The following is a 14,669-nucleotide window of genomic DNA, read 5'->3' on the forward strand; positions in this document are numbered from 1 at the left end:
CAAAAAAAAAAAAAAATGAGGTTCCTTTTGTGTATATGGAAAATTACTAAGGTTATTTCAAATAGTTTTGCTTATGCTAAATACAGGATACTTTTGAAAGTTTGGAGTTGATACCATACGTATAACTTGATATAATTATGGCTATGATTCAACTGTGGCTTAGATACAGAATAAATTTTGAACATAAATCGAACTGGATATGGTGTAGATACGGGTTTTGAGTCTTTTGACGAAATGTTCAGGATCCTGCAGCTGCCAGTCAGCAGATGCAACCAGGTTATGATTTTGAAACAAAAAATAGCTGGGAGTATGAATGATAGACCTGTCTTCTTGATCTATATCCATAAGCATAAAGTCAATATTCACTTTAGAGGAAGAACAATACAGTGTGTGTGTGTGTGTATTTTGAAGCTTTCAGTTTCTTTGCATGAGAAGTTATAGGTGATGTGGAGATCTGACTTTGGAAATTTTGTTGGGATAGTCTTGTGATATTTTATGGTCATAGGTGATGCTAAGTGCTGACATATAAGTCTGTTGAGAGGTCTCTGGCATACAGAAATCAAAGAGGAGGCTAATAATATTTTTTAGAAGTCTTACTCTTATATTTTAGTCTAGCTATAGTTAAATAAATTCTATTGTCTTTCATTCCTTGTCAAGGAGTATAGTTAATTTCAAATCCTTGGCTAATTTACAATCAGCATTTGAGTGTTCTTGGTTGATTGAATGTAAATTCATTTGGTGTAAATGGGATATATTGGTCACACGTCTCTACTAAGACTCGAATTTTTGATCTCCTTTTGAAAAATAGGGGTTTAGTAATGCTAAGCCACTGGCCTATCTCTCTTACATATAGTTAATAAATTATATTTTTTGTGTTTTTTCTCTTTTTTTTTTTTTTTTTTTTTTCTTGTCAATTGAGTACAGCTAATTTCATATGAGTGTTCATGGTTGATTTATGTAAATTCATTTATAAAATAAATAAATAAAAAAGAAGTCATTGGGAGTAATTTGAATATCATCTTTCCTTAATCATCATTAAAAAGCATATATAGTTAATTTCCATTAGGACATATTTATCACGACTCTTAAAGAGTAATTACAAAAGTATACATCTCCTTTTGCATGATTTAATTTTGATCTTGAGCCTAACATAGTATATGTTATGATTTATGTACTTTTTAGTCTCTCGTGTAAAGATTTTAGTGGCTCTTGAATGTTGTCTTGAAACATTTTTTTATTTTATTTTGTGGTCTAGGCTATTTTCTAGCTTTCCTCGTCTTAGAAGGCAAGGGCATAAAACTATAATCAAGTATTAAACTTGTCGTGAGACACTTCACAAATTCATGGCCCACTTGATCTGTATATCGATAGAACCGGGCACACCGTTACACTGAAAGATTTTTTTTTTTTTTTTTTTTTTTAATGTCGGCAACAAACTCACATTTTTTTAAATGGAGATTTTTGTGAGAGCATTTATATTTCGGCTTGTTTGTTTGAGCATAAAATATTTTTTTATATTTTTTAGTATTTGATTGTCGTAAAATATTTACGAAAAAAAAAATATTAAAATTTAACAAAAATAACTTATTTATCAATTTTTGGCATGCTATTTTACAAGTCCCACTTAATGGACTCAACCTAGACCTTTGTTAAATACCAAAAAATAAAAAGAAAAGAAAATATTTTACACAAAAATATATGTATATATTTTCCGAAAAAATTATTTTATGTTTGAGCCTGCATCTTAAAGATTTTGTGACAAGTGGCAAGGAACACTTGGTGTATAAAATAAATAATACTCGGGCTTAAAACTTTGAAAAAAAAAAAAAAAAAAAATCAAGGAAATCAATTCCTAAGCTCAATTCGATTTTTTACGATTTTGTAGCAGTTTATAAATAAGATTGGGTTTGAGTTGAAAAATCAATTCTTAGTTTTCTGTCTTAGATTGAGTTATTAACACAACTCATAATTCAAATTTTGACATGACTTTTTATCTCACAAATATCATATATCTAATGCTCTGATCTGTTCCTTTTTTTTTAAGGAATGGTAATTCTTTGGAAATTTTATATTTTGAGAATTTGTTTATAATTTAAAAATGTTTATATTCCTTTTTAGACTATATTATGCATAAAAATATTTGAGATCATTCTAACTGAATTTTTTAATATCAAAGGTTGTAAACCAGTGATATTTCTAATATGAATGGTAAGGGTTCGAGTTTTTACGTGAAAAAATGTGTGTACTAGTTTATTGCCAATAATATATATATATATAAAGAAAAGAAAATATTGAAATTTCTAACATAAGCTCAATTCAGGATTGATTGATAAAAGACAAAGCATTAACTTTAATGTTGGAGAAGCTTTCATTGTACTTACCAAGAAAACTCAGTGCACTTGCTTAGCAAGAGAATCAACATGTTTAAGTCTTGTGGGGGGTGTTTGGGCCTTTATAGATAGGGTCTTGTGGAGTGTTTGGTCTTCTCATATACTGGTCTATGTTATTTGAATCATTTTTATTCATAATAATTGTGTCCATGGATCAAAAAATAAACGTCCTATATAAGCCACAGTGCCCTAGAAATGAAGATAAGAGAGAAGAGCAGTGCTAGGGGCATCCACAATCGCTCGTTTCATTGGTGAAAAAATTTAGGGTGGTATCCACAATTGCTCTTTTCATTGACGCCCCATTTTTTTTTTTAATTAACTCGGGTCAAGCCGAATAAGTCGTTGCAGCGACAGCGAATTCAAAACCCAAACATTCATGCAAAGCACCAAAGTTTGGCAAGCAAACTGCTAGGTCATATCTGAAGTGAAGTGGATCCACAATTGCTCTTTTTTTTAAAATGAATTTACAAAAGAGTCTTTGTCCTATATAGTACTTAATTATTATATTTTTAATGTCACAATTGTCTCTCTCTTAAACATTTATCGTATAAGTAGTTACATAATACAGTAGAAAAAAAATATTTTAATCTACAGTACATAGGCAAAAGTCAAACCAGATAAAGACATATAAATCTTGAAGCAAAACACTTGTTGACACATGCCGAGTTTATTGAAATTATGGGAGGCAAAACAGCACCTCCCCATTCTTATGGAAGGAAGCAGGGAGAAAAACGGAGGGAAAGAAGGGGTGTGTTGCAGATAGAAAGGGTGGAGAGAGAGCAGATTTTTTTTTTTTTTTTTTTTTTTACTGCAAAAACAAAACAAAATAAAATAAAATAAAAAATTCCAAAGAGGCAAAATAAAATATAGGGAGTTCTTTACTATTTTTACGTGATTAGAAAAAAAAAAAAAAGTATTTGAGTTGGAAGCAAATTTTATCTCAATAAATTTTACCTAGTGTATTACAGGAACACATTAAATTGAAACCAAACAAATTCAACAGTAATTTTTAGTTGATCTTTTTCGTCCCCCCCTCTCTCTCGCCTCGAAAGGTATATTTAATTGAATTGAAAATAAAAGAAAGCCTAATTTTAGTTAAATAGAAATTAACATGAAAGCAAACCAATATCTACCTAGATCTTTAATTGATTTTTTTCTTTGTTTCAGAAGGTATCTTTAATTGAATTGAAAATAAAAGAGAAACCTAATTTACATAAATTGAAATTACGTCGTATAGTTCAATAAGCAGGTAAAAAAAAAAAAATTGCTTGTTTTATTTTAAAAGGGAATAGTAAAAATTATATTTTTATGTGATTAAACTTTTAAATAATATATAATATAATGTACATATATTTACCGTCTCTTTTTTCTTTTCTTTTTTCAATTCTTTCTTTTCTTTTTTCAATTCTTTCTTTTCTTTGTTTATATATAGATGTATGTAATCATATTGTGAATGGTTATGATACCATCCTCATCTCTCTTTCACACATCAACTAAAACTCAAATTTCACAATTTTACTTCAAATAAAATTCAATCCCATAATATTACTTTAATTAAAATTTATAATGATGAAAATCTAATAAAGAATAGATCCCGATGGAACAGATGTATAGATTAGTAATAGATGTATATATAGATATATACAAGGACATAAGTACATAAATACACAGATAGAATTAAAAAGAAAGAAGAAATATTTAAAAAGAATAATATGGTTCTATAAGGTTAGGTATTTAAAGACACATAGGAAATAATCATCAATTATAATTTTAATGATTGATTTTTTAACTAATGCCCGTAGCACTGTTCAAGAGAGAATTTATGAAGAGCACACTTTATGATTAAGCTGTTGGAAGCTTGTTTTGTACGTACTAATTTAAGTTTATTCTAAGAAAATATATATTACATTTGTTCTTAATAGATGCCCTCAAACAACCCGGTTAACTTACAGGGTTTGTTCTTTGGTGTCTCATAAAATATCAAATTTCATAATTGATTAATTTTAGGTGCACATTAATTTTTAGAGATCACACCGCAAACATAGTCTGACTTTACATTAATCAAATTAATATTGCTTTTTATTATTATTATAATAAATAATAATAAGAGATGAGACATTTACATAAAACTAGAGACTTCATGCATATTCAATTATAGGATAGATTTAAAAAAAAAAAAAAATACAAGGAATCTCACCGATAGTCATTTTGGACTTTGGAATGATTTGTATCTCACAGATTCACATTATCATCCGCAAAGTATGGGTATCATTTAAGTTTAAGACATTTACATAAAGCTAGAGACTTCATGCATATTCTATTATAGGATAGATTTTTATTATTATTTTTTTTTTATAAAAAATAAAAAATAAAATTATATTTTGGTGATCAAAATTAAACATAATTGGTGTAAAGTGACCATAAAGACAAGAAAAGGTGAATAGTCACTAAACCTAAAATTTAATTACTAATAAGTGACCATTTGATGAATTATTACCTTAATGACCTTCCTATAATATATTATTATGTAATTAGATAAATTTACCCTGTACATTAAGTTAAATAAACACTTACTTACATTGACTAACAAAGAGAAGACACATTGTCGGGGTGGGTCTCTGTAGAGAAGACCAAGATGGGAGAGAACTAAAGAAAGATGTTCTATATCGTTTTCTTCAAGGTTCTAAGAGGTCGGACGAGAAAATTATAGGTATATCTACTATACTCTGCAAGTTGATTTATTTGAGACATTTTCTTTAAAATAAAATATTGTAATTTTTAGGAATTTTTTAATACATAGTTATTATACTTTACAAGTAGATTTGTTTGAGAGATTTCTTTAAGATATAAGAAAATCCACAACCCTAGTTTAACTAAATAGTATTTCTATAGCCTTAACCACATCCCGTAGCCGTGACCTTAGAATCATTCAATATATTAAAGCAACAAAGTGAGAAGGGACCCGCCTCTATAAATATTCTATAAAGAGCATTTTGGGATGGAACTTCTTTTTTCGATTTTCCACTGTAAATATTATGTTTTGCGATCATGGTAGAGAGCCTTAGAAAAGAGAGAAGGTTGGTAAAGAAACCCTAATTTTTTAAATTGGAAAATTAGAAACTAAAAAGGAAAAAAGAAAACGTTGGATGAGAAAGAGAGAGTGTGTGTGTGAGGATGAATTCAATAAGTTATTATTTGTATTGGATGTCAATTTTATCATCTAAAATTTATTTTTAAAATGTTTATCAAATCTTTAAGTGTTTTTGATCAAATTATCCTTAAATGGTCATTTAATATCAATTAAGTTTTAACATTGATTACTACGCATCTTTTCTTGACTTTAAGATCACTATAGAACAATTATGTTTAATTTTGGTCACCAAAATATAATTTTTCCAAAATAAAAAACGAAGAATTAACTCACACACTAATTACTATAGACTTTCTGATAATTTGTATCTAGATTCACGTAAAATTCATCCGCAAATTACGGTATCATTTAAGTTTAAAGACATATCGCGTTGAGGTGATTGATTATACAAACTGTTTTCTATGAAACTACTATGCAATTTGCAAACTGTTTTTTAATTTTTTAATTTTTGTGATTTAAGTCTTAACCTTATAGTTGAAGGTTCATAAATTATTGAAGCAGCCATTCTCCGAAACAACAAAAAATATTTAGTGATTCCAACCATCTGGACAAAAAGTACTTAGTTTATTATTATTATTTTTTTTATTAACCCGGGGTGTTCGAGAAGACACGAATCCTTAGGATCCCTTAATAGCTAGACTAATTTTCGAAGACTTGGAAGAGTGCCTTCCCACCTAGATCAGGTAAGACACTGCAGGGGCAGTGAGTACTAGCCACCAAAAACACCTAGCGGGTACTCGAATCCCAGACTTAGAGCCTATGAAACACCTAACTCCAACGAGAAACCCGTTAAGTAATATCCAAAGTGGATAAGTACTTTGTTGTTAGAGATAAAGAAGGATATACATTTTAAACAAAAAGATGAGCAAGCAATTAATGTTAGCAGAGACTTACTGGCAAGGGAAAGCCTTAAAACAGCATATTCATTTATATCATATAAATTTGAACCTAATTTTCTTCTTGTTTTTTTGCCCCATATTTGTTGCTTTCAAGGAAAATACTTATGCTGTTGGGTGTGTCTCTTTAAATATGGAGGGTCTTATGAAGTTATTCATGTACGTTTATAAAGGTTGGTAAGAGTGATAAAAGTGAAGATCAGCTTATTCACTTTTCAGAAAATTAAATTTAAAAAATACTTAGTTTTATTAAATAGTCTTTTATGATATTCTAAACAATGTTGTATTATGTTACAGGAGAAAAATGCTTTTAGCATATATTCTTAAAAAAAAAATTCAGTTTCACAGGCCTAACTTTTTTATAAAATGAGTGCATTGTGATTGAATGAGTATATTAATAACATAACGTGCACAATGCATCCAATATCTACAAGAATACGAGTTTTGGTTTGAGAATGGTTTGAACTTTGAAGCATAAATATTTCACAAAAAGCTATACGATTGGATTGATATTGAGATTAGTGTAAAGAGAAGGATCACATGAATCATAAATTATGCCATTTCTCATACTATATTTCTAGACCAAATTATACAACCAATTTGTTTATATTTTAAGCTAAAATATTTTTAGTATTTATCAAGTGTTTGGTTGACTATAAATTGTTTCACTTAAATTTTCCAAGAAAAATAAAAGCAACTTACATGACTTGAATCAAAGGGTCTTTAAATCCGATGGTATAACCTCCCCGTCCTCAAATAAGATGGGAGGGTTCGGGGATGGGAGAAAAGTATGTATGAGTACTTACCTAATCGAAAAAATTAAAATTAAAATTAAAAAAATACAAACTAAAAATGATTGTTTTGCATTTTCTAGTTTGATCGACGTGGAGTGCACAGGCGTGCCAGATTTCTTCATCGAGACAGATCTTGACCTAATTTTGATATGGTCAAACAGTTGCAATGAGACCTGTGAAATTGCTCGTGGCTTGCTAGGAAGGAATTTATTCAACACCCCCTTTGGTACAAAGGACTTAAAAAATTTCCAGTTGGTTGTTGGTGACAAGACAGATGTGCTGGTGAAGGATGCCAATGCAGTATGGTGTAGTGAATATACATAAGGAGAAAATGCATACAAGTGTGTGTGACCAATAAAAAGTACCTACTTAAATATGAACTCCATTGATAACTAAACTCGAACCAAAGCTAAAACTAAGGACTACATTGCACTAAGAGTAAAGTAGAATTAGAACTAAGCTAAAAAGCTAAAATAAATTATGAGATATTGTTATTGTTGTCTTAATTCTTTTCGTTTATAGTTTTTTCTTGAGTTGTATGTTCATTCACACTTTCTCCAAGTCTGAAGTGGATCCTCTAATTAATTCTTCCATATCTTACGTTAAAAGTTGATTCTAAATCAAAAGCTTAGAGTGTACCACGTAAGTCCTAAACGATAATATTTGAATAATCATGAATATTTTATTAAGTAATGTTTAAATCTAAATCGAACAAAAAAGACACGACTATTTCTTAACATTTCAATTTAGAATAATCAAGGACAGATCTCCAGCAATTTGAGGCGTACCCCTGAATATTTTTTTATAGTAAAAAACATACCCACGTTAATATGCTATTTTTCAAGTATATGCCCATAAAATATTACCATTACTCCCTATAAATTATTTAAAAAATTCATTATTGTCCCTCTCTCATATTATTTTTTGTGCCCGTCCTGAAAATAATGCATATAAATTGAACTCAGAGGATTCCATCCTTCCATGTCACAACTAAAATTTCCGTTTAAGTATTATGTTAGATTTCACTTTATTGGAACTATTTTTTAAATCATTTCAAGCTTTGAAATATGATGGATCACCATCTCAATAATTTGAATTGATGATTTGGTAGGATTTTAGGACTTTGTGAATATAACATACATTTTCAAGTATATTATCAACTGTGCATGTTGACCCATCTTCCTTTTCTTAAAATTAAATCCATTTTATTAAAGTGAGTTTCATTCGACATGGTGATCCATTTTGAGACCTTGTTTTCTTTATTTTATTTTTTTAGCTCCACGTGGCAATTAAAAAGGTTAACAATGACTAAGCGATTATTTTTTCACAGGTCATTCCAAAAATGCACCGACGAGAGTATGCCCAAACATACATATACACACATATACAAATTTATATGTATATACATGTATACTCAGATTTATAGTTGTCTATATATCAACATATACATACACTAATATAACATGTTCAATTGTTCATATCGACAATTATATATACAAACTTTAGCCATGCATTTTTCAAGAATTGTTAAATTACCTACAACATGTCTAATTTTATCATATAAAATGTTGTATATGACTATATTTTTTTTATAATATTTTGAGCTAAATTATATTAATTATGTTCTTATTTTAACATTGCCAACAAATTAGGTTGATGGTATGATATAGTGATTTTTAATTATTATTATTATTTTTTATCTTTTTCTTTTTGATAATGAACGGAGTGGATTACTCATTGTGATCACAAAGTACATTCCATAATGATGCACCTTAATTAGAATCGTGAAAAAAACAAAGTCATATTAAATGCGGTAGGGCTATGGAGTCAAGTTCTTATATTTGCATTGATGGTAGAGTTAAATTTCACATGTTTTCCAAGCCAAGGGGATGTCAAGTGTCAATTTCCTTTCAACTTGCCAAGTGCGAACACTTCTACGAAAGCATCGGGTTCGTGTCCAACATCTTACTAAATACTGACCTTTCATGAAAATTGTTAGACACGTATCCCACACTTTATGACTGTGTCTAAAATTTTAAATTTTTTTTTTTTTTTTTTAGCTCGATAACTTAAAGTGAATTGTCTTACCTACAAATTTTTGAATGGTCATGTATGCAAAATGTACGAAATTGGGATCCGCCACTTTTTTATATTTGGTAAAGATGGCCAATCAAAATTTGTAGGTCAGTAAATTCACTTCAACAGTTCGAAATTGAAAACTGTTGACTTGAGACTACTTTGTTTTCCGTTTGCAAATTTGTTTTTTTTTTTTTTTTAATTTTTATAAAAATTAAAAACCAAAGAATTAACTCACACAATAATTACTATGGACTTTCTGATCATTTGTATCTAGATTCACGTAATTCATCCGCAAATTACGGTATCATTTAAGTTTAAAGACATATTGCGTTGAGGTGATTGATTATACAAACTGTTTTCTATGAAACTACTATGCAATTTGCAAACTGTATTTTTAATTTTTGGGATTTAAGTCTTAACCTTATAGTTGAAGGTTCATATATTATTGAAGCAGTCTTCCTTTTACAAAACAACAAAAAATATTTAGTGGTTCCAAGCATCTAGACAAAAAGTACTTAGTTCTTTTTCCTTTTTTTTTTAATTAATTCGGGATGTCCGGAAAGACACGAATTCTTAGGTCCCCTCAACAACTCGACTAATTTCCGAAAACTCGGAAGAGTGCCTTCCCACGCAGATCGGGTAAGACACTGCAGGGGCAGCAAGTACTAGCCTCCAAGAACACCCAACGGGGACTCGAATCCCAAACCTAAAACCTTTGAAGCACCTAAGTTCAGCGAGAAACTCGCTAGTCCATATCTGAAGTGAATAAGTACTTAGTTGTTAGAGATAAAGAAGGATAGACATTTTAAACAAAAAGATGAGGAAGCAATTAGTGTTAGCAGAGACTTAATTGGCAAGGGAAAGCCTTCAAACAGCATATTCATTTATATCATATAAATTTGAACCTAATTTTCTTCTTTTTTTTGCCACATATTTGTTGCTTTTAAGGAAAATACTTATGATGTTGGGTGTCTCTCTTTAAATATGGAGGGTCTTATGAAGTTATTCATATACATTTATAAAGGTTAGTAAGAGTGATAAAAGTAAAGATCAGCTTATTCACTTTTCAGAAAATTAAATTTAAAAAATACTTAGTTTTATTAAATAGTCCTTTATGATATTCTAAACAATATTGTATTATGTTATAGGAGAAAAATGCTTTTAGTATATATTCTTAAAATTTGTTTTCAGATTATAGGCCTACCTTTTTAAAAATGAGTGCATTGTGATTGAATGAATGACTATACTAATGACATTACGTGCACGGCGCACCCAATATCTATTCAGGTATAAGGGTAATAAAGGCTTTAACTTGGAGCACGGGTGTTTTGGTTTGAGAATGGTTAGAACTTTGAAGCATAAATATTTCACAAAAAGCTATAAGATTGGATTGATATTGAGATTAGTGTAAAGAGATAGATCACATGAATCATAAATCATGCCATATTTTATTCTATATTTCTAGACCAAATTATACAACCAATTTGTTTATATTTTAAACTAAATTATTTTTAGTATTTTTCAGGTGCTTGGTTTGTTATAAATTGTTTCACATAAATTTGCAAGAAAAATAAAAGCAACTTACATGACTTGAATCAAAGGGCATTTTAGTCCAATGGTATAACATCTCCATCCTCAAAGAGGAGGGGAGGGTTCGAGTTCGAGGATGGAAAAAAAGTGTGTGAGTACTTACCTAGCTAATCAGAAAAATTAAAATAAAAAAAATACAGACTAGAAATGACTGTTTTGCATTTTCTAGCTCGATCGACTTGGAGTGCACAAGCATGCCAGATTCCTTCATCGAGACAGATCTTGACCTAATTTTGAGATGGTGTGTCGGATTCCTTCGTCGAGACAGATCTTGACCTAATTTTGAGATGGTCAAACAGTTGCAAGGAGAGTCTTACTGTGAAATTGCTTCTGCCTTACTAGGAAGGAATTTATGCAAAGACCACCTTTGGTACAAAGGACTTAAAATTTTTCCAGTTGGTTGTTGGTGACAAGACAGATGTGCTGGTGAAGATGCAAATGCAGTATGGTGTAGTGAAGATAAATAAGAAGAAAATGCATATTAGTGTGACCAAAATAAGACCTACTTAAATATGAACTCCATTGATAACTAAACTAGAGCCAAAGCTAAAACTAAGGGCTACATTGCACTAGGAGTAAAGTAGAATTAGAACTAAGCTAAAACCTAAAATAAATGAAGAGATATTGTTATTGTTATTCTTGAGTTGTATATTCACACTCTCTTCGAGTCCGAAGTGGATCCTCTAATTAATTCTTTCATATCTTACGTTAAAAGTATATTCTAAATCAAAGGCCTAGAGTACCACGTAAGCATAATATCTGAATAATCCCGAATATTTTATTAAGTAACGTTTAAACCACAATTATAAATCTAACAAAAAAGACACGACTACCTCCTAACATTTTAATTTAGAATAATTAGGACCGGACCTATAGCAAGTTGAGGGGTACTCCCTGAATATATATTTTTTTTATAGTAAAAACATATCCTTGTTAATATGCTTTATTTCAAGCATATATCCATAAAATATTACCATTGCTTCCCAGAAATTATTTAAAATTTTCATTATTGTCCCTCCCTCACATTATTTTCTGAGTCCATCCCTAAAAATAATGTGTATAAATTGAACTCGAAGGATTCCACCCTTCCAAGTCACAACTAGAATTTCAGTTTAAGTATTATGTTAGATTTCACTTTATTGGAACTTTTTTTAAAACCATTTCAAGCATTGAAATATGATGGATCACCATCTCAATAATTCGAATTGATGATTTGGTAGGATTTTAGGACTTTGTGAATATAACATACATTTTCAAGTCTATTATCAACTGTGCATGTTGACCCATCTTCCTTTTCTTAAAACTAAATCCATTTTATTAAAGTGAGTTTCATTCAACATGGTGATCCATTTGAGACCTTGTTTTCATTATTTTTTTTAGCTCCACGTGGCAATTAAAAAGGTTAACAATGACTAAGCGATTATTTTTTCACAGGTCATTCCAAAAATGCACCGACGAGAATATGCCCAAACATGCATATACCACATATTCAAATTTATATGTATATACATGTATACTCATATTTATAGTTGTCTATATATATCAACATATACATAAACTAATATAACATGTTCAATTGTTCATATTGACAATTATATATACAAACTTTTGCTATGCAATTTTCAAGAATTGTTAAATTACCTTCAAAGCGTCTAATTTTATCATACAAAATGTTGTGCATGACAATATTTTTTGATAATATTTTGAGCTAAATTATATTAATTATGTTCTTATTTTAACATTGCCAACAAATTAAGTTGATGGTATAATATAGTGATCTTTAATTATTGTTATTTTTTTTTTATCTTTTTCTTTTTGATAATGAACGTAGTGAATTACTCATTGTGATCACAAAGTACATTCGATAATGATGCACCTTAATTAGAATCATGAAAAAACAAAGTCATATTAAATGTGGTAGGGCTATGGAGTCCAGTTCTTTATATTTGCATTGATGATAGAGTTAAATTTCACAGGTTTTCCAAGCCAGGGGATGTCATGTGTCGATTTCCATTCAACCTGCCAAGTGCAAACGCTTCTAGAAAGCATCGGGTTCCGCGTGGAACATCTTATTAAATATTGACCCTTCATGAAAATTGTTAGACGTGTATTCCACACTTCATGACTGTGTCTAAATTTTTTTTAATATATATGTATATATATATTTTTTAGGTCTACAACTTAAAATGATTTGTCTTACCTAAAAACTTTTGAATGATCATGTATGCATAATGTACGAAATTGGGATTCTCTATTTTTTTATATTTGGTAAAGATGACCGATCAAAGTTTGTAAGTTAGTACATTCACTCTCCCAGTTAGGGCCAAATATCACTACTCATTTAAAAACATTCTTTTAATTATTTTAGACATTTGATCCTGGACAATGTCCGCACATCAAAAACTCATGGTCAACACATTTTGAACACTTTTGCTTTATATAAAACAAACTAGAATCTAGAAACAATACATCAAAGTGTTTTTTCTTATTTTTATTTTTTAATGACACTATATACGTCACAGTATGAAATAATAATAATTAAAAAAATCATAATGACAAGATATGAAATTAATATCATACTATATAATATATATTTTTTATATTTGAATAACTCCATATTTTAACTTACATAACTTTAGTATTAAAATTATAAATTAATTCAAATACCACAATTTTTCTTTTTTTTTTTTATCATTTCAAAGGCACAAAAGTCAAGTCAACAACAGTACATTGGCAAAAAGTCAAGTCAGAAAAGGCATACATATCATGAAACAAAGAAATAAAATGAAGAACATGTTCCAAATCTGTGGAGAAAATAGAGTCTAAAACTTTGCAACGGAACCACCATGGAAGAAACGCAGCAAATCGGAGGAACCTAAAGGTCACGCCATCATCAAGGCAATAGCTCCAAAACTATAGCCACATGGCGCTTCGACACCCAAAACCCCGCACAAGATCAAATCAAGGAGAAAAAAAATCAAATCTAGGCGGGACAAAACCAAAACCAAAACCGACCTAAATTGGAGATCTAGATGGAGAAAACAATAGATCTGCCCATGTGAGCCGAAAACGAATCCAACATGAACAGATATAGCCGAACAAAAAAAAACGGTGTAACAAAAAAAATACTCACGGAACGCACTTATTGAAACACACCGAGTTTATTGCAGTTATCATCTCCCCACTCCCATGAAAGGGAGCCGAGGCACAAAGTGAAGAAGACGAATGGGCATTAGAGAGAGAGAGGGTTAGAGAGAGGTGGGAGGGAAAGTTGGGGCGGTTCAATCTTATAAATACCATAATTGTCTTAATAAATATAGTAATAAAAATTTGTATTTATGTTATTTGTGTCTATGCCTTGTCCGAGTCATATTTCATGGGTTTTTATTTTTTTCCCTTGTCCATGTTGCCTAGAAGTCTCAACTAGGTGTGCAAACGGTTCAGTTTGAACTGGTTGGAACCAAACCAATTCTAATAGTTTTATAAAATTTCGAACCAAAACAAACTATTTGACCAAAGAAATCAAACCAAACCAAATCGTGAAAAACCGGTTCGGTTCCACGTTTTTTATTTATTTATTTATTATTATTATTATTTTTTTAACAAAAGTGTTTATATTTCAAAATTTACATGTACAACAATAAACCAAGTTACCAAAACATTAAATATTAATATATCAAGAACTTTTAATTTATTATTTTTCATCACTTCTGGAACTGAAGTGAATAAATTGAGAATTGCTAATAACTTAATGCATTTAGAATTACTA

Source organism: Cornus florida, unplaced genomic scaffold (genome assembly GCF_030987335.1).
Source record: "Cornus florida cultivar Cherokee Brave unplaced genomic scaffold, ASM3098733v1 CherokeeBrave_3.0.0_Hap2_Chr04, whole genome shotgun sequence".
Classification (NCBI taxonomy): Eukaryota; Viridiplantae; Streptophyta; class Magnoliopsida; order Cornales; family Cornaceae; genus Cornus; species Cornus florida.